The following is a 15,069-nucleotide window of genomic DNA, read 5'->3' as shown; positions in this document are numbered from 1 at the left end:
CAAGAACAGAAATAATAACCTTTGTTAATAAGACCTTGGGGGAGGACTAAAAAGAGCTCAAAAATACCACAAAGAGCATGGCACAGCTCGTGGGACATGCACTGCCACAGTGCAGCAAAGGAGCTGTGGTTCTTTGCTGAAGGTCATGCAAACAATGTGATGACACCATGTCACCATTTCATTGCCACTGTGTTTGTTTCTGTAGGTAAAACAGACTTGCAAGGCTGTGTTAATAAATACTTTTAGATAGCTGAAATTCTCCACATATGGAGTTTTGTGTGCGTTAACCACAGATCCCTGGCTCCTTGAAGCTTGATGGCAAAGCTGCTGATTTTGGCAGGATAAGTTTTCAGCCTTAAGCTTTAGGAAGTTGTGCCTGGGGAGGGTGCATGCACAGGACCAGTTTCCATTTTTCTCTCATGAGGACATTTGTCAGTTGTGATAGTTGGTGGACTCTGCTCCAAAATGTGGAGTTAAAAGCAGCAAATGATACTTTCTTTCTGATAGCAGAAAGGTAAACATAGGGTAAATCCCTTTCTGGAAAATGAAAAACTAAAATGTGTCAGCACTTTGTCTTCCCAATAGGAATAAAATGGCTTTCTTAGTTTTGTCTATACTAAACCAATATTGGAGTAATTTGTCTTACTAGGCCACTGTTGGAATATTGTTTATATTAGACCAGGATTAGAGTATTATTAGTAGGAGAGAGTCCTTGAGTATGTAATGAGAATTCCAAGTAATCAAGTCCCTGTGAGTGAAATTACTGCTTTGGGGAGGTCTCTGCTGTCATGCTTTACTTAATGACTGTGTCAAGATTAATGCATACAAATGGGCTTTTATCAGGCCCAAGCTTGCCAGAAATCAGCCTTGAAGCTTTATTCCTTTGAGTGCTTGCAGTCCTCTGCCACGCCATTTGCATCACTGTGAGGAAACAGGGATGAATACTCCCACAGCAGGGTTGCTGTTTGCATAAGTTGTGTGTAAAATGTGAATCCCTTGCTGGAATTCACACAGTACAAAACATCCTGAACCAGGCTTTGTTGCTTTCCATCCCAAACTGAGCCTTGCAGAGGAGCTCTGCAGAGACTGAGCTATCACTTTGGGACACCTGCAGCATCTTCCAAGCCCTGTCCCACATGGGGAAGCACCAGCATGTGACTGTGGGGATCCATGGATTCAGGGAAAGAGCCCCTGAATCTGACTCTTCCATCCCTGCTCGGTTGAGGATGGGTTTGTGCCTTGCTTAATCCTGCCCGTGCCTATGGAGACATGCTTTGCCCAGAGGATTAGGCAGGATTTTAAGGCCAGGATATCCAGCAGAGAAATCCTGTCCTGCAGCAGGTGCCCTTTGCAAATGAGTGAGATGTGGGTAAAATTGTATTAATATTTATTCATAAGCAATATAAGTTGGAGAATGTTGGATGGACTGACAAGGATTTAGGAAATATGCTCTATTCCCAGTTCTGCCCTTGGCTTATGGGGCATCCCTGGGCAGTTCTTGTCCCCTCTGTGCTTTGCTCCATGTGTCCTGGTTAGTTTTCTCTGCTCTGCCCTCTGCACTGAGATTTCTCTCTTCTAAGTAATTTACGCAGTTCATAAGGAGGTTATCATTACAAAACTGGCACACAAGGGCTGCACTTGAATTTCAGTCTATGGACTAACTCCGGTAGGATCCAAGCGAACAAAATAAAATATTCTCACACAACAATGCAGGTGGATCAGAGAAGTCACTGAACAAGTCGCATTAAATCTGGGCAAACCCTGGGCACAGCCTTACAACATCTGCTTTGGGTGAGCTGTGGTCACCATGGCACTCTGATATCTGTAGCTCTGTGATTTGAAGCGAACTCAGGGGTGCTGGAAGGATTTATTGCTGTTCTGCAGGAAACAGGAATTCAGTCTGCACTGGCTCACTTACAGTTGGCATAGTGTGCTTTTAAAGTCACAAATTACTGCTTCTGTAAAGCCTTTATTAAAGGGTTTTACAGAAACAACAGGAAAAAAGATTTCCAGAGTTCTCCAGTATTAGTTCAAGTCAAACATGTCATTAAATTCACTGAAAATTCATCTTTCATGTGAGGCTGTTCCACTGTAAACATACTGTCTAAGCCTTCAGATTTCTTTTTAAAATCCCTAATAAGCCACTACATATGAGTAGAGGATTAGTCCAGACAGACTAACCCATATTTGGCAGGGAGAATTCCTTCCCATGCAGTGATTGTTTTGAATTTGAAAAGGGGTTAATCTCGTTTCGTTTTTTTTATCAGCACATTGTTTCATCCTCTGACTGTGCTTAGTGTAGAAGAAGAGTGACATGTCTAAGTCAAACCCCTTGGCTGTAAGAAGAACTTAAGAATAATTTTTACTGCCTAGAACTGCATCAACTTGAGTTATCAGTCATTCAACTTGTGTGATGTTGGTGCTTTGGTGGGAATGCCAGGAGGTAAGAATTGGTATTGGGACTTTAATTGGAAATACTGTTCTTCCAACCATGAGCTGCTTTGGGGAGCCCTACAGCCCATTTGTCATCTTTTAGAGCGATCAAACCCCACAAGCCCAAGTCTCTTGAGCTACCTGTGTACCTTTTATATGGCAAAGCACTGACCTGGGTGTCCTGGCCCTGGGTGTCCAGCCCAAATGACTGTGGCTCTCCCAGGTGCTTGACTCCCTGTGCAGGATCTCTTCTGTCAGGTGGGCTCTGGGGGTTGAACTGAATTCACGTGTCCTGCTGGGATCCCTGAGGGGCTCCTCGATGAAATGACAGCTGGAGTCTCAGCAAGGACGTGCATGTGAGGAGCATGGGAGGCATGGTGTATGTGTGCTGGAGTCTGCTGGTGGCTGCTGGCCCTGAGGAAAGCAGGTGGACTCCTGGGGCAGCTCTCAGGGCTCTGAGGTGAAGGTCTGGCTCTTCATGCTAGAGTGGTGGAAAGTTAAATTAGTTGTTTACAAATAAATTGCTTTGACATCCGCAGCAGAAAGCTATCTGACTTAACTAGAGAAAATCATAGCAGAATGATAAAAACCAGAAAAATCTGAATAGATGCCTTCTCAAGCTTCTGTTCTGCTCCTGTTTTAGTTTCCTTACTTCTTCCTTCTCACATATGCTGGTTTCCTTGGAGACACTTCCCTTGGAGAAGCTGCTTGGTTTCCCTGTCTAACACTGACACTGACATTAATGTTTCAAAGAGGCATTTCCACCCTAACGTGACAAATCAGGGGCGGTTTTTGGAGGCAGATCCTTGTCACAAGGCATCTGAATCCAGAATCTGAGGGTTCAGCCCTGGCTTGGGATGGGTCAGTCTCATCCCAGATCTGCAGCAGATGCTCTGTGTGGGCAATGAAGCTGTGCCCTAGTTTCTCCATCTGTTAATATCATTAATAATTGTTACACAAGTGGGGTGTAGGGTTGATTTAATTAATATTTATGAAGGAACATGAGATCCTTTCACGGGTGGTGCTATGGAGAAATCATTAATTATGAATGATTATATATTTGTGTCTCTTCCTGAATACCTAGAAGACTTGGACATATTGTTTAAGCACTCTCATTTTGAACTCCTTCAGTATTGAAGCTGATTTGGCCTATGGTATAGCTCTTTATTACTGTAAAAATACACTGAATTTAACTGCTATTGACTTCAGCATGAGCAAGGAATATAGGCCTAGCATCAACCTTTATCTGTAATAATTATATTGCCTAAGTAATCAATATCCTTTTATCACTTCATTATGTAATATTTTTCACATTCTATTTTTATCTCTACCACTTCTTTCATGTAAAATAAATATACAAATGCAGGTCAATTCTAGGACTAAACCTTTCAAGAAAGAGGAGGGAAGGCAGGGATTGGACATATCCACCTTTGCCTTCTTCAAATGACAAGCCCCCTGAATTTCTGAGAGATTGATGGGAGTTATCTTAAGTTTATTGCTGGAAACTGGGCACACATAAAGGGAATATAATGAACATAAAAGGTGGATTGAAAAAATCTGTGAGTGGCAGCAGATGATTTAATGTTTGTAGGTGCCTTGTCCATTGGGTACAGCCACTGTACCTCATACCTCCCCAACAACAACCAAAAAAAGACAATACTTGATGGAGGCATATTAATAGTGCTTATTACAGGTGATTTCTTTCCCATTCTCTGCATCCCTCCTGTTTCAGGAGCATTTTAAGCACAGATTTGACGTAAGTCACACACTTATTTCCTCAAAAAGAGGAAACCTACTGTTTTTCCTTCCAAAAGAAGAGCAGACAGCAGCAGCCTGGACTTGCTGAAGGACAAACACTCTACCTGTCCTGAGCCTGAAGGACATGTCCCTTAGTGAGACAGAATTTACCCAAATTTCAGCTGTGCCCCATGGGGAGCAGTGCAGGGCTGTGGCTTGCTCTCTGCAGGGTTCACAGCAATGCTTCCTTTAAATCATTTCTCATCAGCCACCAGCAACTCTGCAATTTCCAGCCCTCCAGGCAAAGCAGGCAGGTCACCAGGGCAGGGGAGGTGTTATGAGCCAGGGACACTGGAGGGAAAGAAAAGCTTTTTACTGAGATGGGAATGGTATTTTATCACTTTTCAGGGCTTTAGTTTTAGACCAGGTTTACACTGGAACTAGAGTTGTTTAATAATGGGTGGGTGTTTTTATTACTAGCAAAATCTCTGATGCTGACATGATTACACCAGCAAAAAGTAATTTGACAATAAGCCTTATTTTCCTTGCTGAAGCAATGTGTACTAACTTGGCAGATAATCTCATTAATTAATTGGAGCTCTATTTACAGTTGATGGAGAGAGACAGCTTGTTAGGGACATGCCATCCAGTCTTTTCTAGTGCAGACAGGCTCTGTAAAGCTGCATTTTTATTTATATACACATGCTGAATCGAAAATCGGGGCATCGCTTGTAAAGCCAAGTGTTCTATCCTAGAGAAATGAATAGAAGGCAAATCTTTGGCATCAGGAGGCTCCCTGTTTGTTTTGGGAAGGAAAACTGGCAGGGATCCCAATGCTAACTCTGAACATCTGAGGAAAAGGCTGCTGGAAAGAATTATGTGGTGACGCAGACAGGGGAAAGCCAGGAAATTTGAAGCCAGGACAGAGACTCCTACCTTAATTCATTCTGGCATGGAAAAAGTCATTGTGAAGTATTAACACCACAGCTTTGGGATGTGTATTTACAAAGCCTGCTAGTGTTTGAGTTCCCTGGGAGGAGGGAGGTTTTCACCAATTCTTGGTGGTAGAGATTAGAGAACTGCTGGGACAGGTGGGAGTGTTAAGCAATGACTGAAGGAGGAGATAGGGATCACCATTGTCCCATCCATGTGTTTTTATACCTGCCTTGGCAGGGTTATTTGGCCTGGGAGGGGACATGCTGCTCCCCCATTATTACCTCTGGAGAGCTGAAGGGACAAAGGACCCTTTTTTGTTTCCCCTCCAGCCAGCTCTGTAGGCCATGAGATACCAAGGCTTCCCTCTTCTTGTGAATTTGTGCTCTCAGTATTACAAAAGTCCATCTGTTTGTCGGGGTGACAGTGAAACCGCCATTAGGAGAGTGTAAGATATTATCATGGGCTGGTTAATGGGAAACTATTTTGCAAATGGACTCATTGCTCTTCCCCTTTTGCAAACAGAAAATGCTTTGCCTTCTTCAGCTGCTGAAGGTGAATGTGTGCTTTTATTTTGTTGCCTGTTTGCTCTTCATTTGCAGTGAAAGAGAGGATGCCCCAACCTGGGGTAGAGCTCCCAGAGGAGATGGCAGTCATGTTTGAGGCAAGAAGCAAAGAAAGGTCCCACCACCAGCAGGGAGGTGGGTGAATGGTGCTGTTAAAACTTCCCCAAAGGTGGCCAAAGCCTGGCCTTCAGGGCAGAGCTTCAAAGCACGGTCATGCTGTAGGGCTGCCTTTTCCTGTTTTGTTTAACAGCTGCTAGGGAGGAGATGACCATGTTTTTTCTGTGCCCTCTCTGCTGGCAAGCATTCAGGGTAATCTGGAGTCACAGATGTTACAGAGGGCAGATAATTTCCTTTTTTTTTTTTTTTTGAGCAGAAGAAGTCAAAGCATACTTATTGGATGAAATGGATGAAGGCAAAAGGCTAAAGCCCAGGCTGTGCTCTCATCACATGAGGGTGAAACACCTCTCTTTGTTTCTACACATAGCAAAATCTTGCCCTTACCTGGACTGGAACAAGGCCAGCCTTTTGCTATGAGTTCTCTCCAGGCAGGTGTGCAGCAGCACTCACCTGCCTGCAATGAGCAGGGTACCCTTGGATCTCCAGGTGCTTCCCATCCTGTGCAGATGGCTGGAAGTGGAAGCTGGGTCTCAGCAGCTCCCTGTCCATCCTCAGAGGCCAGTTCCCCCAGGATGAGCACCGGGACCTGGCTGGATGGCAGGAATGCCTGTCCTGAGCAGGGCCAGGTGGGATGTGTGCTACCAGTGTGTAACAGTGCTGTGAGCATGGGCAGCTCCTGTCACTGCATCTTGTCAGTGCAGAGCTCAAGAGCATCCTCTTGGGTCAGAAGCATTTTGCCACTCTCATTTGATTGAAGTGCCAGCCTGTCAGATTAGCTCTGCTCCTACGGGGCACCAGCTTTTCTGTCTTAGCAGATAAACCTCTGCTGGCCAGATCACAGCGTCTCAAACCCCCAGCACAACCTGCCAGAAGTCACCGAGGACTCCGAGCAGCCCTGAGTTCAAAGGGGCACTTTGGGCTAAGAGCTCCCAGTGAGCCTGATCATGACTTCAACCTGGGAGATGGGGACAGCAAGTGCCCCAGATGACCAGAGCAGGGCAAGGCTGCAGAGAGATAATTGGGTTTGTAGGTGCAGCTCTGGCTGCTGGCACAGCACAGGCTGCTCCTGTGTGGGGTGCAGTCAGAAAACGCTTTAATGTTTGGATTTTAAAAACTGAAACCATCATAATGCATGTCTCCTAATAAAAGATAATTCACAGCAAAGGGCTGTGAATGCAATAATGTAGCAACCCTGTTGGTTTCTCTGGTTGCTAGCTCCATATTAGTGTATAATGCATGCACACAGCTCCACATGCTGTGACCTGTCAGTGCACATAATTACAGGTTCTTGCATAAAGACTGCAGGTGCTTCTATTTTAACTCTGTATTACAGTGTCTTAAATTCAATACAAAAGTCACCCCAGCGCACTTGTCATTCTTCACCTCATCTTGGGTCACCTCTTTTCTCCAGAAGCTCAAGGGACAGGGCAGGTTATTTGACACTGACATGCAACTGCTGTCCTAAGCATCAACTTTCCAAAAAGCACATTCTGGGATATAGGTACAGCATATGACGTGCACTTGGTGTCTCCCCACAAACCACTGGTCTTTCCATGCTCCAGTTTTTGGATTTGCAGGGGCCAGATTCTGTTGCTCAGGAGTGGGATGTGACCCTGGACAGGTCTGAAGCCCATGTGCTGTGCTCTGTTCTCCCTGTCCCTGCTGCAGGCAGGAGGTTACTCAAGGTAATTCAACAGGATTTCAGGGGAAATACCTTGGGGTGACACGAGTGCTACTGCAATGCAGGAGAGGGAACCAAATCTGCACAGGTACAACCATGATTTCTATTTGGCTGTCACACTTCAGAGTCTCTGTCAAGCCACAGTTTGGCTGCTGGATGTGCTGCCCCAGCTTTCTGCTATTCCACCCTGCTTTCAGATCCAGCTGCTCTCTTACTGTTAGTTTTCACACTCATTTTGTCACTCTTTGTACAACATGACCACTAATTGATGCAGCTAATTAACTGTTAAAAGACAGTGTTTGGTCTTCACGTCCAAGCCATGGATCTGAGCAAAGCTTTCCTGAGGGACAAAGGCAGCTACAGCTCTGACCACCCCAAACTCGTGTCATTAGAGCTGCACCTGGGAAATTCAGCTCCTCCCTTTGTTTTCCCTTTGAAGGCCTCAAGCAATGTTTTTTGCTTAGTCGGACGTCAGGATGCCTTTTAGTGGACAGATGGCATTTTTCAAGTGAAGATGGGATAAATAAAATCAAATATTTGTTTCAATTTGAACAAAAGTAATTTGTCTGATCAGACTGTCTTCCTCTGGCATCTGTCCATGGAAATACAAACCACAAAGCAGCAAGCAACAGCTCTGGATTTTACACTGGAGTGCCTCCCTAAGAGACTGAGTGTCCTGTTCAGTACAGATTTCACTGGGTTCCCAGGGCTTGCTTGCTTTATTTGAGGTTTGGTGCAACAGCAAAAAACTGCTGCTTTGTTTCTTTTGAAGACTGTAGAACATTCTTTGAGTAACTCTGAATCTTCAGGACTGGGGTTCTATGAATGTGTCCCCACAAAACCTGCTGTGCAGAGGGGATGTGTAACACCACTGATCCAACAGCTCTGTGCCCAGCCAGGACCAGCTGCTGGTAACCAGGCCCTTGTTTTTGTCAGCCCAAGACCCCATTTCAGACAGACCTGTGTACAAGCCGTAAATCATCAGTTTTTTTCTTTCACTTCCTTTTGTATAATGACAGTCCTACTTTCCTTTGACAGTGCAGTAATTTAGAATTTGATGGTGATTTAATGAAAATCCTGTTCTTCTCCCTGGAATTTGAAAGTCAACATTACAAAGAAGTCCTTCCTTGACCTTTCCCTGTTGGCCACTCCTGGAAATTAGAGTGTCTTGATTTTAATGAGCTCAGAGGATTGGGGAGTTGCAAGAAAAGAAAAATCAACTTCAAAAATATCTCACCTCCTCTTGTGAATATGTCAGGACATGTTTTTAGATGCAGAGCTCTTACCTGAACAGGCTTGTTCTCTCCTCATTCTGTGGCTTCTCCAGCTGAGCTGTTTCTTGGCTCCAGCCTGTGCTTTATGATGCAAGGCCATGTTGACTTTGCATGAGGTTTGTTGCAATGTATAGAGCAGATTTGTAAATCTCCCCAGCCTTTGCTCCTCTCTGTCACTGCTGCAGTCCAGTCCAGCTGGCAAGCCGGGGGTGACCTGCCTCTGTGTGTGTGTCTGTATAAATACATATAAGACTGTATATAATACATAAGAATATGTAATGATCTAAGATGCAATACAAAAACATCTCTGCAAGGCTTCAGGAGCGGCAGGGCCATCCTAGAAGTGAAGTGGAAAAAAATGAACTAAATGGAAATGACTGAGAATGGAATGAGTTCAGGAAATGCTGGGTTTGGGGCTCTCCTCTACTTGTCTCTCTGGGTCCACTTCTTGGCCATGTGGGTCTGAACTGTGCCCAGTGCAGGTTGAAATTTGGGTGATGTGGAGAAAGAGCCCAGCAGCTGCAGTGCTCATCCATGCTCCAGTTTTTAGATTTGCAGGGATGGGAAAGGACTTCTGCCTTAGAGCCAGTGATGCTGCTCTAGGAGTGGTTTGGAACTATGTACCCACAGGCTGCAGGAATTTGTAAATGAAAATAAAATATTTGTCAGCAGTTGATGAAACTCTGCTGTTTGGGTTTTTTGTTTGTTTGTTTGGTTTGTTTGTTTTGGTTTGGGTTTTTGTTGGTTTTTTTGTTTAGTTTTTTGTTTGTTTGTTTTGTTTGTTTGTTTGTTTGTTTGACCAAAAAGTTTCAAAACTGGCCAGGCATCTTGTTGCTTTTCAGAGTATTGAAAAATTTCCTTATTTTACCCTTTTGTTGGGTGAGATGATTTCTTCCAGAACCAGTGTTGTGGGGTCAATCAGATTTGAAGCCCAAGCTCACAGCTATGGAATTGCTCCTCTTTTACCAACCTGCGTGCCTGATTAGAAATCCAGTCTGCGTTCACAGCCAAAGGAGAAGGCTGGGTACCTCCAGAGGGAATTCAGCTCTCAGGTGTGTTTTGTTTCCCCTGAGGTAAGAAGACACTTCATTTGGGTTCAGTGAAAAAAACACAGGTTTGGTCTCTACTGTGCATTTTAGGTTTCTGGCCCTGGAGGTGGTGTAAGCACAGCTGTGGAAGATCCTCTGCAGCAAGTTTGCTGTGTAAAAAATTAGAATTTGTATAGGTTTAAAAGCTGTTTAAATAATAGTGGTTTTTTTAGTACTACACCAGTGCTATCTTGCATACATATTTATTTAGTAGTAAGACCAAAAGCTTGGAAGAGAACTGTGTTTGCAAAGGGCTGTGATGGCAAAGGTTTCCTTCTCATGTCTGTGTGCAGCACAAAATGCAAGCAGATATATAATGGAAAATATGTACGAAAGGTAATTTATTCTATCAATGTCAAATACCCATACAAACCAGTCTGGCTTGATATTTATATTTGTAGAGTTTATTAGCTCAAAATAAAAAAAATAAACCATAGTGACCATAAAATAAACCACACTGGCATATGGGAAGAGTGTCACCAAAGCTGTCCTTGCTGCTGCTTCAGTGCATTTATCTAACACTGGTGCTGAGCACTCCCAGACCAGCACTGAACAGTTTGGCTTTGAGGTGAGTCAAGGAGGAAACTACAGGGATTGTTGGTTGGGAAATCAGGGTAAAATCTGGAGCAGCCATATGTAAACATTGACATGGTTATGTGATGGATGAATGTGCAAATACAAAATACCCTCAGGCCTTACATCATGAGAGTCTTGCAGTGATGCTGCCCCAGGCCAGGATTGCTCTGCAGGGCAGGACCTGCCATCAGCCAAGGGCTTCTTGGATTGTGGATGGCTTTTTCCTACACTGGTTTTAGCCCATTTTTAATTAAAAAAAGAGATGAGTTTCACTGCCTCACCTGCAGGACAGCAGAACACAGGGCTCACTCCTTCAATGCTGCCTCAAGCCCCAGTGTAAGGAAAGTGATTGCAATTTCCTTGGTCCCATAAGAAAAATTTTGCTATAGCTGATGGTTACTCCCTGTGGCCTCTCTAGGGAGATGGGTGGTATTTTTTCAAGTGGAATGGGTAGTGGATACCAGCTTTGCCACTATAAAATGAGGAAAGCAGCTGTAGTTTTTGCAGTCAGGTAAATACTGAGCCTGAGCATGGTCATGCCCGAGTAGGGACCTGGTGCTGTGCTCACCTGGCTGTGGCACAGTACAAATTAGACATGCCCTGTCTTCCCAGGGATTTTACAGCTATGGAGCTGAGGCACATTAATCATCCTGCCATCAAAACAAACCTTTCTCCTGCACTGAGGACAAAGCTGCTGCTCAGAGCTGGACTCAGAGCTGGAATAACAGGGGCTGTGTGAGGTCAGGGTGGAGGTGAGCTGGCACAGCTCCCTGGACAGGCATGCAGAGTGGCTGCCCACATTCCCGCAGGCTTAGCTCAGGCTGTGGCCCCTACTAGCATGCCCATTTTTGACAACAAATATGAGCAGCTTTGCCACCTCCTCTGTGTGACTGTCGACAGAAGGATGGGCATTGTCCCATTCCCCTCCAAGCTGGGAACTGTGCAGAAATTTCCAGCTGGAGTATACACATCTTCATGATGCTGTTCTCCAGCCCTCCTCCTCCAGCAAACCCTTGCTGCAGTGGGTAAATTGTGACCCAAGCAGAGACTCTGAGCTGCTTGGCTTGGGTTTTCACATTTGAGGATAAAAAGGAGGATTTGGGATGTAAAGCTGTGCAGCTAATCAGCTGGAATAAATGTCCAGAGAGCAGCCCTGGCTGCACTGGAGTCACAGCTCCCAAGAGAGGCTGAGGATCTGTCCTCCAAGCCAGTCAGAACAGCTGGGTCATTCCTGCCAGGCCATGTTCAGTCTTGAGGGCAGGACTGCTTTTGGAGGCACCCACATTAATCACCTGCAGCAAAATTTAATGAACAGCCAATCTTTTTTGGCAGCTTTTTATTGCAGAGAGGGCAGAGAGTTTATGTGAACTGGACTTGTGAAGGCAGTTGTACAAATATTTGTTCTCTGCTCCTTAGCAGCAAAGGGATGAGTACAAACAACATACCCATTTAAGGTCCCACTCACTTGTCACAAAAGAATTGATCCAATTTTGGTTGTGTTATGGGCCTCTAGCTTGGTCTGCAGGTTGTGTAAGGTGTAGCTCAGCCCCACTCCAGCCTGGAACAGAGGCAAAGTCATGACAGAGCAATGCTGCAAGGATGGAAATGCTCCTGCACAGGGATGGAAATGCTCCTGCACAGGGAAGAGCTTTGGCCTGGGAAGTGGCTGTAAAAAGAGCACCTTTGGGATCTCCAGTCAGTGGGACAATACCATCTATACCTCAGGTTATCTCAAGCATCCACCTGCTCGCTGGGAAGGCAGGATCAAGCCATGGTTGTTTGCTCAGTGAGGCAGTTCCCTCCTGCAGGCACTGCAGCAGGTGATTTGTTCTTAGTGTAGGGAAAGAAAATTCTAAAGACAAAAAAAATCACAGGAAAATTTCAGCATGTGGATTCAGTGCCCAGGTTAAATTAAGGCTGCTCTGTAAATGACTAAGGATCAGATCAGATTATCAAGACTGCAGTGTGTAAGATTTCTGCCTCCCAGCTTGGATTAAACTCTATGCCACATATTGAAAAATGAAATATTGAGTAGCTACTCCCAAAGTGAACATAGTCCATTCAGTTGTGTGATTTTTCCCACAGGAAAAATACTGTTTGATTATGGCATTAAATAGTGTGCAATATTAGACAGAGACAGGCTAAGACAGACTTGACTTGAATTTTGGTGCTCTCTAATATTAATATTAATATTAATATTAATATTAATATTAATATTAATATTAATATTAATATTAATATTAATATTGATATTGATATTAATATTATATTAATATTAAGGTCTTTGATTTTGCAACTTCAGTACTACTCTTTTATACATGGAGAGATTTTGTGCTTAAAAGTGTTTAATTTTAAACTCTCCTCATGCAGTGGAGAATAGATCTCTGCTGTGACTATAGAAAAAGTGAGAAAAAGAGCAGTTTGAACAAACTACTTTGGATAATTCAAAAACCATTTAGCCTTCATTCCCTTTAGTGATCTCATATTGGACTTTTATCATCACTGTAATTTGATATTAATATTTTTAAATTAAAGTGCAGGAACATTTCTGGCAGTTGTTTTTGGTAGGTTCCCATTAATGTCTACTTAACTGGAGACAGAAAGAGTCAAGCACACATTTAATTATGGAGATGTCTGCATGACAGCATAAAATCTCAAATGAAAAAGAAACACTTTTAATATGAATAATCATCAGACTTAAAAGTCTCAGTCATCTTTAAATAGGAATATATTGATGACTAAAAGCAGCACTAATGTGTCATGCACTATACAGCCTGGAGTTTAACAACCATTTATTTTAACCTTCCTTGTTGCAGGAGTTGCAAGCGGGGGCACAGCCCATTGCTCAGTTTGTGTGGGATTAATGTCACCATCCAAAAGTTGAGCCTTTGCCTCCCTCAAAATTCAAGAACAAAAGGGAAGAGATTAACTCCTCTAGAGTATCTCCTCTCCTCTGCTAAGGGGCATCTTTCCTGAAAGGAAGCATTCTCCTTTTTATCTCTAAGGGCACTAAGGAGCTTTTAAATGGTTAATGTTAGTGCAAATGTACCCAGTACAGCTCTACTGACAAAACATGGGAATTTGGACTTCCACTGAAAAACTGAAAATGCCTTTATAAATTTTGGATAGAGACTTTTATCATTTTGACTAAACCTCCGCAGAGGTTTTTCCAGTGCCAGGTTGCTAATAGCTTTGGGGTTGTCTTCTAGAATTTAAGTAAAATGCTATTACAAGACTCCTGTAAAGTTCCAAAGAATTTGAGGCAGTTGAGAAGCCACCATTCCTATTCCTATCAGAAAAGGCTGTTTGAAACGAGCCTTGGGCAGTCAGTAGGAGCAGGACAGGGCACAGCTGCCAGCGGGGTCAGCCGAGGGCAGATGCCACCACGGTGGTTTTTTTGGGACACGAGCAGCCCTGTGCCCTCCCAAGCCCCACTCTCACACCAGGGCTGTATCTTGCCCTGTAATTTATAAAACTGATCCTGCTGAAACCATACAGAAAGGAGGAGAGTGCGGTGACCTCAGCCAGGAGGAACAGTCAGAGCACAGTGCAGGAATTCCTGGGCTTTGATCCCCTGCCAGCACCGCGGCCCCAGCGCTGGGGAAGCAACTGAGGAAAGAGAGTTTGAAAGCATGGCCTTCCTCCAAGGCTCTGGGTTCTGTTCCCAAAAATGTGGCCTTGTAATTTAGCACCCACAAGCAACAGATAAGAGGTTGTAACACCCAGTGCAGCAGAACAAGGTTAGGCCCTGGTGAGGATCCCCACTCCCCTCTGTGGGCAACCAGAAGCAGCTCAGAAGTGACAGCCCCAGGGAAGGAACAGTTTCTGGCAAGACATGATCTGTGCCCACAAAAATCTCTATTTCAGCTCTTCATCAGGGGCATTGTCTGTTTATTTCTTGATTTTCTTCAACCAGCCTCTCCTTGTAAATATTGCCACTGAGCCTCAAGACCCAGGAATCTGGAGGACAGGAATTTGCTGTCTGAGGGATTTTAAAAACAAGTTGAGGAACTCCTGTGCCCCCTCTGGATTGTTGTTTACCCAGTTGCTTTCCAAATGGCTCCTAAAAACTTCCCAAGTATTAAAAGTTTTTTCCCCTTTAGTCCTTCCAGCAATTATGTGAGGGGTCAGAGTCTCATTTGTGTGAGTCCAATCCCTCAGTAATATCACTGGAATGCTGTAGACTTTCATCCACCACAGCAGAAAGAGTGGTCAGGTCAGAGTCTGTCTGAAAACTCATCCCTTCCATTGAAGATAACACAATTTATAACTCTAACTCAAGGACAGACAGAACTAAGTGGATGGTGGATGTAAGGCCTTACAAAGCTTGCCAGCAGCAGCAACACTTTTTTTGCAATCACTGTTTGGAGCAGAGTAGATAAATTTGCACTGGAATCAAACTTCTTGATGTCTCTGTTTCTTGCAAGTCCTTTGACCTCTCAGCAACTTGGCCTGGCCATCAGCAACTAAATGATATATCCCAAGAGTTTCCTGCTGTTCAGAAGGGACATGGTGAAACTCCCTTTACTCTTTGTAACACACCATAACCAAGAAACAGAACATTTTGACTTTTGTCCTTAAATAACAGAAGTTATTTCTGCAGAAACACTGCAGAAACAGTCTCTAAACTTATCAGGGGAATAGCAAGTTAGAATATCTCTCAG

Source organism: Vidua macroura, chromosome 19 (genome assembly GCF_024509145.1).
Source record: "Vidua macroura isolate BioBank_ID:100142 chromosome 19, ASM2450914v1, whole genome shotgun sequence".
Classification (NCBI taxonomy): Eukaryota; Metazoa; Chordata; class Aves; order Passeriformes; family Viduidae; genus Vidua; species Vidua macroura.
The sequence above is the reverse complement of the archived record's forward strand: the minus strand, read 5'-3'. Positions refer to the sequence as shown.